This window comes from Cupressus sempervirens, chromosome 11 (genome assembly GCF_028749045.1).
Source record: "Cupressus sempervirens isolate cs-2001-9-10 chromosome 11, ASM2874904v1, whole genome shotgun sequence".
NCBI classification, from domain to species: domain Eukaryota; kingdom Viridiplantae; phylum Streptophyta; class Pinopsida; order Cupressales; family Cupressaceae; genus Cupressus; species Cupressus sempervirens.
The window spans coordinates 167,588,051-167,602,816 of NC_143128.1; positions in this window are offsets into that span (position 1 = coordinate 167,588,051).

Consider the following 14,766-nt stretch of genomic DNA (forward strand, 5'->3'; position numbering starts at 1 on the left):
TGCTAAAACCACCCATAATTATTAAGAAATTTGAACCAAATAATTTAACTACTCTCGAATGATACTCTTAGTTTTCATTATAAATCCAATCATTCATAACTAAGCATATTCCCATACTATAATCGGAAAGAAACAAGCCGCATGAAAACCATTAAATTAGCTATAAAATGATGAGAAACCATGCCACATATCAGTTAACTCAAGAGTGCCACAACTACTACTAATATCCACTTATATATTAATAATAGATTTCTATACATATTTGTAAAGTCTTCTATATGGTATAAGGCCACTACTCTAGCCCTCCTCTTTTTACATTATGAAGAACATACTATAGAGCCATGCTACTTAAACAAAATCCCTAAAGGGTCGGTAGATAATTGATAGAAACTATATGAGCTATTGACCATTTGATACTTAAAGCTATAAGACCAAGATTATAACAAGATACCATCAAAATCCCCTTCTAGAGAGGCATCATTAGGCCAATATCCAACCAACAACAAAAAATGGAGTAGACAGATGCACCCACCAAAAACCAGAGCTATCTTACTAAACCAGGCACACCTTATTTTTTCCAAAACACCATAATGACTTTTGCAATATCATTAGGGTTTTTTGACTTAAAATATGTGGGGTGGAATTCAAAGGTGAACTTCTCCCTACTGGACTTCTCAATATTGTGAGTATAAAAGTCCAATTCCTCCAAGTTACCAAATCTGACCCCCAGATGAATGTATGTATTAAACAAACCAAGATAGTTGTCAATCCAATCAATTCCATTATCCATCTTAATTTTTCTCCATCTAAGAAGGAATTGAAAACAAGATTCCATTTTTGGCCATACCTCATTGAAGGCTACCAGGTCCCTTATTACTAGTGCAAGGCACCTTGGTATATTTTCCACAACAATTCTCCCTGATGGGTGGTTCATGTACATTTCAGGAAGCGGCATTCTTAACATCTCGTCCAAACTCATGACTGCTTCTATCAAGCTGTGACACCAAATGGGATCAAAGATATTCAAACACAATTTCACTATGTCCCATTTGTTTATCCTAGCTCTTTCCATACACCCAATGAATGTACCTATGATGTCACTATTTTTCCTTTAGGTAAAGTTGTATTTGAAGAAACCCTCTCCTATTGCCTTGCTGACTAAAATAAGCATCATTTTGTCAACTAGCCTCAACACCTTGTTCCATCTTTTTGGTTTTATATTGCCTCGAAAGGCCATGGTACGGACTACCTCTGAGGTATGGAAAACACATATGAATGTATCCATCTCACGAAGACTACATGCAAAGTGACAAAGACATGGCAAGACCTAAACAAAAGGAACAAAACAAAATCTCATCGAAGACTCTAGAAACACCTTGATACTTCCTCCAATATCTTAGTGGCTTGACATCACTTAAATGTAATCATGTTGTGGAAAACCCTTCAAAAGGAACCATAACAAAATGATTAATGAAGAGACCAAACTAAAACTACTAATGATGAATAATCAAACTGAAAGACAAGCATAACATGCGTTACAAAGCTGGGATCGAATTAAAAGATCCCATAGCATATGGTAAGAAGATATATTTAAGGGATAAGAAAAAAACTTAAACCTATACCTACTAGCCTAAGTGATATACCATTGATGGTGACTTAATAATGTTGTGCTTCCCTTTCCTACATTTATTCTTGGATAGAGGCTTTACCACTTACTATCCTCTATGAAAACTACATCATTCTTAAAAGGACCACACCTTATGAAAAGGAACCTAAAAATTAAATTAAAATAAAAATAAAAAATATGATTGGCAATGTTTATACCATATCTTTGATAACAAGGAGTTTACACCATCAGGTCCCTCATTTTCTAAATAATCTGCCTTCTAATTACCTTCTCGATAAATGTGACATATCCAAATTTCTACAAACTGATCTAGGAGCCCAAGAACTTCTTCTAGCTTAGAATTAAGGACCCAGTTGGGGGTTGCTCATTTCCTTATCGCATTTAAGACAATTTGTGAGTCACCTTCAATGACAATATTTGATAATCCTAACTTTTGACATAGTTGCAGACCTTTTTCTAGTGCTTCGAGCTCTACCAGGTTTTTGGAAGTAGGATGAATAGGCATGGCTTTTTTAGCAAACCATTTACATGTATCATCATTGATGATACAACCAATATCTATTGTTCCTAGGATGCCTCTAGCTGCTCCATCAAAATTAAGATTTTCCCATCCCTTCGGAGGGGGAGACCATTTATACATTTCCCTTTCCTCCTTGCTTTTCTTAAAATAGATGAGTGGACGATTAATTAAGTTCAACCATTTCTTTTTCATCTATCCATCCCAAATAGAAAAAGAGCCCTCTTGTTTTTTGGAATTCCTGAGATGGGAGTTAGTTGTTTCAACTATGCTACCTTCTATTTTTAATATTAACTCTTCTAGATTTAACTATGAATCATAGAAAATTATTTTATTCCTTTTTTTCCAAACTTGCCACACCAAAATAGAAGGAAAAATGTTCCAAATTTTACTGTAAATGCCTTTACACAGGTTGGTGGGCCATCCTTTGAGGAGATCAATAAATGATTTAGGCAATGGAGAAGACCAACCTAACATATGTTTGAGCCAATCCCAACACGCTTGGGAAAATGGACAACTATATAATAGATGATCATAGTCCTTTCTTATTTTCTTACATAAAACACACCTAGAAGGGCCTTCAAATCCTAATTTATGGAATCTATCTACTGTCAGAATCTTATTTTGAAATGCTAGCCATAAGAAAAATCCTACCTTTGGCAAATAGGTGGGGTCCTAGTAGAGTTTAAGTTGAATTTCCACTTCATCCCATCTTTGTGAGTGTATCAGTGCTTTACATCCACTTTTCACACTATACTTGCCATCATTCAATGCCACCCAAATGAGCTTGTCATTTCTCTCAAGTTGCTTAAATTTCCTATCATGTGTTATCTCTTCGTATGTCTTTAATACAACTGGGTCCAACTCTATGCCTCCAAAGGTTTCCATATCCATCTAGAAGTTCCTTCCATAGTGATCTTTGTCTTGCAGTTATTGACTTTACTACCCCATAGATTGACTAATTTTTCTTTGAGTTCCACGGGGATGTGACTATTGTCTATTAGAGGATGCCCATTCTAAGAGTCCTCCTAGAATAAGGTAGCATCACCCTTACCAACATCCCAAGTTAGATATTTGTTGATGAGATGACAACACTTAATCATAAACTTCCAGCTCTCTGACCCTTTAGGAAGGATCTTCATTCTAAAAATAGATAGAGGATCATCCGCATTAAGATACTTATTATACATAATCTTTTTCCACTTACATTCTCTTTCCTCAAAGAGGCACCAAATTAATTTAGCCACTAATGCTTCATTCTACCATTGTAAATTCTTAATACCTAACCCTCCCATATCTTTAGGTTTGCATATATTTTCCCATTTTATTAGAGCCAATTTTTTGTGTTCCTCACAATTGTTCCAAAGGAAATTTCTGAGTTTTGCCTCAAATTTATGAAGAAGGTGCTTGGATAATGGTAAATAGGAAAGAGGGTAAGTCAGGATGTTTGACAAAATAGAGCTTATCTTAATGCTCTTACCAGCTTTTGAGAGCCATTTGTCTTTCCAACAACCAATCCTAGCATCCAATTTCTCCAAAGTACTATCCCATACCTTACTGGACTTCACACCTTTCTCTAGCTCAATGCCTAGGTACTTGCATGGGAACAAACCTTTTTTGTATCCCATGATATGGTAGATCTAATTTTCTATCTTTGGATCCGTATTCAAAAAATAAATCTCAGATTTCAAATCATTAACTTTCTGTCTGGATGCTTTCATGTATAGCTCTATGATGGATTTAAAGCAAGTGCCTCTTTTACTAAGCATTTGCTAGGAAAAATCATATGATCTGCATATTGTTGATGAGTAATATTAGAAGTATTCCTTGTGATAGTAATACCTTCAATCTTTTGATTATTATAAGCCTCAGTGAGTGCTCTCCCAAAGGCTTCAGCCATAATTATATAAAGGGAAGGAGACAAAGGCTCTCCTTGTCTAATACCTCTAAAAGTTTTGAAAAAACCTTCGGGGTCCCATTAATAAGCACTAAAATTTTATTAGATGATATGAATTTAAAAATAAGGTTGATCCATTGATGAGAAAAATCGAAAGCTTCTAGGGTATTACAAAGAAATTTCCAATCAACATATCATAGGCTTGTTGAATGTCAAGCTACATAAACATGCATGCCTCTTTATTCTTGTAGGTAGAATGAATTGTTTCTTGGATGGTGAGAATCCCAGTCAAGAATGGATCTACCTGGAATAAATCCTGATTGTTGCTCAGATATAATTTTTGGAAGGATGCTCTTTAATCAATTTGCTAATATCTTGGGAAAAAAATTGTAAATAGAGTTACATAATGTGATAGGTCTAAAATCTCCTAGACTCTCAAGCTCTACCTTTTTGGGGATCAGAGTGAGAAAGGAATAGTTGATTTTTGGTAACAGAGCTCCATCATTCCTTGATGCTTCAATGGCTTTCCAGAGATCTGGACCAATGATATCCCAACATTTTTGGAAAAAGAATGCCTGAAAACCATCTGGACATGGTGATTTATCAAGGTCCATATTAAATACCACTAATCTCACTTCTTCTAATGTAATAGGTTTATTTAAAGCTTTATTATCTTCAATTGTGACAATTTTGGGGATTACTTTGAGCAGATTAGATTGAGCTTCTATGTTTGACCCCTCAAAATTGTTTAATATTTTATGGAAATGATCCACAAAGGTTTCCACAATTTTGGTTGGTTTTTAAGTTGAGATACCTTGATGGTTTTTAATGCTGGATACTTTACTCTTAGCTCTATTATAGAGGGTAGAGTTGTGGAAGAATTTTGTGTTCCAATCCCCCTCATCTAGCCATCTCTCGTGTTTTTTGTCTCTAGAAAATTTCCTCCTTGGATAATATATCCTCTTGTTTGGCGAGTAATTCTTTTTCTAATAAATAGCTATCATTATTCATACCGTTCTTGATTACTTCTAAATTTAATTCCTTTAATCTTTCTTCAATATCAATTTTTTCTTTAAAAATGTTATTGAAGTGTTCTTTATTCCATTTGAGAATCTTCTCCTTAAGCATCTTCATTTTGGAAACAAAAATAAACATCTTAGATCCTTCAAAATTACCATATGACCACCATTCTTTAATGTTTCCTAAAAAGCTAGGATCTAAAAACCATATTTTTTGCATTTAAATGGGTTCCTAGCAAGTTTATGGGGCTTAGAGAATTCAATTCTAATTGGGAAATGGTCTAACCTAGCAATCGGCAAAATAGAAGATTGGATATTCAGATTATTTACATCCAAATCTCCTTGAATGAAGAACCTATCTAATTTCTCAGCAATATAAGCAAAGTCCTTCCATTTGTTGTTCCATGTGAAATTCCCTTTAATAAGAGGAATATCAATCAAGTTATGAAAGTCACACCATTCTTAAAATTCTTCAGATGCTTCCAAGATCTATAAAACTCCACCTATTTTTTCATCTGAGTTTATTATAGTATTGAAATCTCCACCTAATAAGACCAAACTATTCTTATATTCATTCATTAGTATGCTAATTTCTTCCCAAGCTAATTTTTTCTCTAGATTATTTATTGGACCATAAACATTAACTAGAATAAACTTGAGATTAGATTTCAAACTTTGGACTATACCACTAATCCAGTTATTATTTATGTTTACAATATCTAAAGTTACTTTCCTAGGATTCCAAATGAATCCTAAACCTCCTGACACACCTTTAGACTCTTAAAGAGTGATACTCCAATTACCTAACTTCTTACCTAATATAGTTCCTTCTAATTTATTTAATTTTGTTTCTTGTAATAAAATAATTTCTGGTTTGAATAATTTAAGTTTTGTTTTAGTAGTCTTTTCCTGCTGGGGGCATTTAAACCCCTAGCATTACATGGTGTGATCATCATGAATCCTTAGGAAGGCACTTCCCCTTCCCATTGTTAAATAACTGATCTATCTTTTGACGTTCTCTATTCTAACCATCTGATTCTCTAAATTCTTTCAAAGATTTTCTTCCTCTTTTAGCTTTCAATTTGCCACACTTAGGTGAGTTTAAACCTTCCTGATTCATCTGAATCCCAAGCTGCTCCATATTTTTTTGCACATTTTGAGAGACATCCAACCTACTATCAACTTTCCTTTCCATATCTTCACTTTCCAGTTCTCTTAAAATTTGATTTATAATGCTTGACTGATTTTTTAAATTATTCCCTTCTGAATCTGAGAGTTCTCTACTATCCTTCCCCATTTCATCCTCATTTTGTTCTATATGTGTCCCATTTTTAGATAATTGTGAGCCTTTCTTTTCTTTATCCTCCTTTTCAATGTTTATCAGATCTCTTTTAAAATCTTCATACGTGTAGTTATCTCCTCCTAATTTAAGTACTCTCTGGATGAGATTTTCTTTCTACACATCAGTGTTGTCTATATTTTCAAAACTGAACACTTGGATTAGTTCCTTAGTTAATGCATCCAGATTGTCTTCTTTTGTCTTGGACATGCTCAGATTCTAAAAATCTTCTTCCCCTTCCAAATTCCTATGTAGAAACTTATGAAATTCTTGTATAGGAGATTTTCCTGCTCTATCTGGTTCACTATTCTTATGCTTTTGACTACTAACCAAAGAGAAGGGTGAACTAATGAATGCTGCTAGAGTCTACCAAAATTTGGATAGACTAATAGTTGTCTCTTTGTTGGGAGTATAAGATATTTCTTTTGACTCCTTCGAAGGATGTATAAGAGCTTTAATCTCCTCATCTAGAATTTTATCTTCCCCTCTTCCTGTTGCTTCCCATTCAAATAATAGAAAATTTTCAATATCTTTTAAATTGTCCTCTTCATTATCGAGTAGCTTCTTAGTATGTTGTTTTCCTATAGAATCTGGAGCTTTACCTTCTACACGTATGACACTTGGATTTTTAGAGACAAAGTCTTCATTGTTACTCTTGATTAAACCCTCTAACTATGTATTAGAGATGCTTGATATATCCTTTTTGGTTTCTTTAGGTTTTTTCTTTCTCTCAAGATTCTGTAATTTTGTATCCATATTGATGTCTATGCCCTTACCTATATTTGTAACCCCAAATTTTCCTTTGCTGCTGATAGGTACTCTCTGTTCCTATTTTGCATTCCTCTAAATATCTATTGATTTGTATGCTTGTCTGATTCCTGGACTTTCCCTTTGTTCAAACTTTATGTCTAAAGTAGGGTTAGCTAAATCTTCTGATGGAAATTATATCTTTCTACTCTTATCCATTTGTTCTATGCAAATTGGTTCTTGGTGAATCTTGTTATCTAGATGAGAATATATAGGCTCTTTCTTGATGGAGATCTTCTGAAGTTTTTTGTTTCTCCTGATTTGTATCATAGGAAACTTTCTTTTGAAATCTAAAGTAAGCTACAGAGTCTTGAATATGATTTTCCTATTATCATCTAATCTTATTATTTCTAAAATTTTGCCTTCATAGTTATGAAAGTTTAGATTATAGTTACCTCTTTTAGTAATCATTTTCTTTTTTTTAGGAACCTAGTTATTAGTTTTTGTTTTGATAAGTAGTTTCACATTTTTACATACATGAAAAGAGGAGTCTATATCTATGACTTCATCCATAGATGAACCTAGTTTCCTAAGAATCTCTATTTTTAATAATTACAAAGAAAGAGATTGAATGATAAACCACGTTGGCAACATGATGTCTAACATTTCTTCCCTGCAATTCGGTATCCATTCTAGTAATTTAACAACATATCCATTGAAATAACATTCAGAAGCAAAAAGAAAATCTTTTTCGACATCTTCATCAGAGCAATGTAAATAAAGTAATCTATTTGAGTAATGAGAAATACCTACCTAATCCTTGAAATATTCCTGCAAGCAATCAATGAGGCTGAGCAACTCACTCTTGGGACCATTCCAAAATGCGAATACTCCAACCTTTTGTCATTCTTGTCATCAATCTTCACTTTCCTAGTTGTTGATAATGATGAAGTTATCATTGGGGGTTGGATAAACAGGCACATCGAAAGACCTCGAGGGCTACATCAAGCTAGGTGAATTGACACCTAGGTTCTGTTGATGGGGGGGACATAAGATTCTTGAGGAGTGCCTCGAGCTAGGGAGCTAAGGTGTCCTAACCTACTAGAGTGAGCATGAGGTTGAAAGGGAGGATCTATATGCATATCTAAAATAAACCCTATCTAATTGCAATATAATTCCTTGTTCTCATATTGGACATATTTAGTGAGATAACATACCCTAATTTGGTTGTCTAGGCTCACCGTGGAGAAGATAATTGGCTGAGGTCTTAGAAAACTTGACAAAGATGATGATCCAAATGCATTATCATGCTTAGATGGGTTAAACTAAGGCAGGTTGTCCTCCTTCTCCTTTCTTCTCCCCTGTTGAGGTAGATTGGGTCTAGGAATGCATGAACGTTGCCCATGGTGCTCCTAATCCTTTATTCCTACTAGAATGGAGAATTTATTTGTAGTTTTGACCACATAATCAAAATTTGCATCCTCTTTTTGATTCAGGGAATACCACACTTTATTCCAGGGCTCCAACTCTACCTTAGGAGTCTTGATCCTTCGTGAATGCAATCTAGGGTTTATCACAGGCAATTTGATTTTGCTACCATTTAATTTACCTGCTTTTTTTTCATTTCTTGATTTTTTTGCCATTTTTTTTAGCAACACATGATTCTTAATGGATATATGCTTAGTCTTATAATGAAAGATGTGATTCTTAGATAAACTTAATATACTTGTGCTATCATAATGTATGATAACAAGTACTAAAAACTCTATCCCAATGCCCTTCAATGTCTGCTTCATCCACATAATCAAATTACAATTGTTTGTTTTTGCTTCTGTTGTACTCTATGAGATACAATCATGTTTTTTGCTTAGCCAAGAAACCAAACTTCCTCCAAGAAAAAAATATAATTCACTAGTGCTCTCTTCGTCATCCATACTACCTACCCAATTCACATCAATATAAGAACACAAAGTAAAATCAGTTGATCTATCATACTAAAAACAAAAAATCAAGTTCACCCTTCAAATATATGAATATTCTCTTCACTGTTGCATAATGTGCTTCTTTAGGATCTACTTGAAATCTTACTACTATGCCAAATGCATTTGATATATCTAGTCTAGTGTTATTCGTATATTGAAAACTTCCAACCATAGATCTATACTTCTTCTTCTCAATATTAGGTGTCTCATCTTTGCTAGATAACTTATGACCAGTTATCATAGGTGTGCCAATAGGCTTATAAATTTCCAAGCCTAATATTTTTAACAAGTCTTTCAAATACTTAGCTTGTGACAGGAAAATATCATCATTTTTTTTTACAATTTGTAGACCTAAGAAATATCTCATTTCTCCAATTATACTCATCTCAAATTCAGTCATCGTTTCCTCAACAAATTTTTCACTTGCTTCATCATTTCCTCCAAATATTATGTCATCCACAAATATCACAATATTCAACAATCCATTCTCAATTTCTTTTAGATACAAATTGTTATCTATCTTACCTTTAGCAAATCCCAACTACCAAGTTCTTGATGCTTTCTTTAGTCCATATAGTGCTTTCTTTATATTGCATACCACATCCTTACCTTCTATCAAAGGAAATCCTTCAAGCTCCTCAATGTAGGCTTCTTCTTCAAGTTCTCCATTAAAAAATGCTAACTTTACATCCATCTGATACACTTTTAACTTCTTACTTGTTGCATAATCCAAGAACATTCTTATTGCTTCAATTCTAGCAATAGGAAAAAATTTCTCTTCATAATCTATACCTTCTTTTTGTGAAGATCCATTGTATACCATTTTTTTTTCTTGCAACCTCACCTTGTTCATTCATCTTGTTCTTGAAAACCCATTTAGTTACTATAACATTCTTGTCTTGAGGTCTAGGAATCAATTCATGAGTCACTCTTCAAAATATGATCTAGTTCTTCCTTCATTGCTTGAATCCAATGATCATCCTTAAATGACTCATATGTACTCTTGGTTTAGCTTGAGAAATTAAACATAGTTCTTCATGTCCTTTGTTTCTTGTCATAAATCTTTTTTCTTTTTTTCCAATGATTAGCTTAGTAGGGTGATTCTTGTCAAAGTCTTGTTTAGTATTACAATTCCAATTCTTACTTCTCCTCTAGGTTCAGATCTTGGTTCTTCTCTCTATTCAACAATTTGAACATCATTATGCAAGTCATTTTTAGTCTCAAATAAAACTTCAAAATTTTCTATAACAATTTTAGGATCATATTCTTCATCATCATAATCCAACATTATTTCTTTAACTCTAAACTTTTCATCCACTTTTACATTTGTACACTCAACAATAGTCTTAGTTCTTTGATTAAAACATCTAGAAGCTTTGTTTTTCAATGAGTTACCAAGAAACATATCTTCATCACTTCTTATGTCAAACGTACCACTATCATCATCTCCCTTTATGAGACATTTCCTTCCAAAAATTTTGAAATACTTTACTAAGGATGCATGTCTAAACCATAACGCATAGGGATTTTTTTTTGTACCTTTTTTTAATCAGTACTCTATTGATATGTATTGATTGCTTCTCTCCAAAATGTCTTGGATACATTATTCTCAAACATCATGGCTCTTGTTGCTTCTATTACATACATGTTTCTTCTTTTAGTAATCACATTTTTCTCAAGGGTCTTAGGTGTTGATAGTTATCTCTTGATTTCATTTTATTCACAAAAGGTATTAAAATAATTTGAGGTAAACTCTCCACCTCTATCTGATATTAAATATTTTATCTTTACTCCAAATTCAACATCAACTTTGTTCTTAAATAACTAAACTTTTCAAATGCCTCAAACATTTCTTTAAGAAATGCTACCTATGTCATCCCATTGAATTCATCAACAAAAATTATGAAGTATCTTTCACATTAGAATCCTCTTGTTTTGGTAAGACCACTCAAATATGTATGAATAATATCCAATTTTATTGTGGTAGTGAACTTCTTTCTAGGAAAAGAAAATTTATTATGTTTATCCATGACTCATTGTTTGCACACAACATTAGTAAGCTTCACACTTCTAGGTAAATCTCTGACAAAAAAATTATTACTAGCCTTTACAATATTACCAAAGTTTATAGGACACAATCTTCTATGCCATAACCAACTATTATACACATTTCCAGCCAAACATGTCATCTATGTAGGGTTTAATTGAAAAGCATTACCTCTTGATCTTGTACTAGTACCAATCAACTTACCATCTTTATCCTTGATAATGCATGTCTTCTTTGTGACTTGTAACTAACGACCTTTTATCAACCAAATACCCAATACTGAATAGATTTTTCTTTAATCCATTAAAAAAATAGAAATCATCAGTGTTAGTCTTCCCATCAAGAGTAATAGATCATATTTCCTTGATATGCCAAGTTGCATTTTTACCAACGCTGATAATCCCTCCATCATGACTACTAAAATTAACAAACATATTCATGTCTCCAATCATATGATGCAAACAACCACTATTTATAATACAATCATTTCTCTTTTTAACTTGTAAAACTAGGGCTTGATTTTCTTCTTCTATAGCTACAATTTCTAACCCATCATCACTTTCAATATGAACTCTTTCTTCGGACTTTTCATCTTTGTTTGCATTACAAACATTCTCTAGTATTTCTATACTTTAAATTCTTCTTATACTCTTTCTCTCTTTTAGGACACTTAGAAGCATAATGACCAAATTTATTGCAACTCCAACATTATAAAATTTTATTACAATCTAGTTCTTTACTTACAAGAAAAGTAATTCCTTCTCCAATTCTTATATCATCTTCACATCTAGATCTATTGTTGTTAGCATAATCTCTACTAGTACTTGCACTTCTTCAAAAAGAAGGATGAACAATGGAAACACTAAAGTCTATTTGCACTTCGAGAAAATCCCCAGATTTCTTTAAGCTTGGTTATGCTACTTCCAATCTTCTAGGTAGTGTTTCTTTGGTAAACTTCTCAGTACTAGGTATCACTAGCTTAATCATCTATGATGTTTTCTTGAATGGCGGTGTCAACATTTTCAAGATCTTCCAAATAATCTTATCTTTAGTTTTAGATCCATTGTAAGACTTAATTCCTTAAACAATTTATGATATTCTACCAATATGGCTTCTTACAAATTCATCTTCCAACATCTTAGCATCTTGAAATAAACATATCCAATTATATAATCTAATTATTTTAGCATGCACATCACCTTCAAATGTAGTTTCTAAAGCTTTCCAAATTCTATGAGATTTTTCTAAGGATTATACCTAACTATATTCATTTTCAAGAAGAGCTAACAATAATGCTTCTCTAGAAAACATATTGCAGCTAAAAAGATCTCTTTAAGTTTCATTACAATCCTCGAGTTTTCTTTCTTCCACAATATTTTATCCACTCTATCACCAACCAATACCCTAGACCCATACATAGAAAATGAGTCTTCATCTTCTCTTTCTAGCTGTCATAGTTAACTCCATCAAATTTTGGACTTTCTTTTCTGAAGTGACTTGCCATTGATCTCCTTAAGTTGTTAATCTTTTCCTTCAAGGACTTGATGCTCTAATACTAATTGTTAGCAAGTAAAGTCCACCAAGATAACTGAGGGGTGGGGGTGAGTGAATCACTTATCCAACTATTAAAAAAATTATCAATCTTATTAATCCTTAACCTTGTAAACAATGCAACTAGCAATCATAAGAAGATACACATACACAATAACATCAAATATGTTGATGTAGGAGCATCTTGGGTATACAAGAAATCTTGCATCAACCAAAAATATTTCCTTTTAAGTGTTTAAATAAGGGTTATCTTAATGTAGAGTTTTTGTCTATGGAGACTTTCTACTTAGTAAGTCTTTCATACAAGCTCGAAATGTCCTAATTTTAGAGGTGGATACTCATCTTGGATATATCATCGTACTAGTTGAGGCTCAATGTCATATCATGTGTATTCATAGATTTATTGTGGATTTTTGGTTTACAATTTTGGTATATAAACTTTAGGCTCACTGTTGAAGGCCTAAAGGTGCCCAGTTGAGGCCCAAAAACACGATGAATGGGTGCTTGTGCTGATCCAAGCCTATAGATCAGAATATGAGGTTTCTGAAAAGTGGTTATAATAGCCAATCAAAGAAACGGTTCAAGGGTTATTGTCTTCCAAAGTTGGGCTGTCCAAAATTTCTAAAATAAATGTCAAAAGTGTATTTAGCTGACTCTAAATGTATTTTTAGGGTCTTTTGGATGTAGGTATTAAGTTTGTGTATCTAGAACCTTCCTGGGTAGCATAAAATTTCCTATTTAAGAAATGTTTGAACATTGTCTAGGACAGCTCTGGGTGATAGTTCACAGCTTTTTCTTTGACATTACTATAATGAAGGCACCCATGTTGGTTAACATATTGTGATTCTGAATTCTGTAATTCCACATTTGCAGTGATAATAAGAAGCCCATATTTTGATAACCACAAATTGTTGGTATTCCTTTATTTCTTGTATGTGTTTATGGTATTCAAGGGAGCACCCTATTAGAGTAAAGCATTAATTTCATTTCATTTATTAAATTACCTTTACTCCATTCTTAAGATTTCACTTTATACACTTTGCATTTTCATTTAATAATTAATTAGTAATTATTAAATATCATTTACCTCTTAGGGTTTCCCTTTTAGGTTTTTAATCTCCTTCTATAAGGATTGATCTTTTGTAATTATCTCTCATCTTTTTAGTCTGATAATATAATTTTTCATATTTTTAGAGAAAACCCCTTGTCTCTTCTTTAACTTTTCTTCTCTGTGACAAGTTCTTGCATGCAAGTGTTCTTTCAGTTTTGTGGATTTTTATTGCTCGAATCCTACATGGTATCAGAGTCTGACTTGTTGTAGCTTGTTCAATATTTGGAGAGAAAAAAAATGATGGTTTGACAGAAAAAAATATGGCATTTTTTGGGTGTTTACTATGAAAATAGGGGGGTCTCTGATTTTCAGAGTACTTTGAGGCCAAACAAACCTCATTGTTAGATTCATAAGGCATCAAAACCCCCTATTTTCTTATAATATTTGTCAAATTTGGACACAGTTGAAATTTGAGGAAAAATAATATTGCTTCCAGACATGTTTCCTAAGGTGTCAATTTTCTAATTTTTTGGCACATAAATCAATATTTTTGGTTCAAAAATTAAGATTTTTGGCATGTAGATCAATTTTTTGGCACGCATATCAAGATTGTTTAGATCACGGATCAAGCTTTTTTGGTATGCAAATCAAGATTTTTGCACATAAATCAAGATTATTTGGCACAAAAATTGAGGTACTTTTGGACAAAGTCAATGCATTTTGGCATGGATCCCAAGGTATTTTGTACCTAATTTTTGCTCGAAGCCAAATGATCCTTTTTATCTTTTGGAGGGCAGAACATTTTCATTTTTGCTCCAATTTTTTATCCAAAAGAAGCGTCAAAAATCTCTTCTCGAGCCTTGTCTAGATTCTCTATTATTTTCATCATTTTTTCTCAAAGTTACATGTGTTTCTCAAACTAAAGCCTTTTTTCTCTCTTCTTGTTTATGCATTCCTACTAGCAGCTGGGGTTCATTTTTTGCATTGTG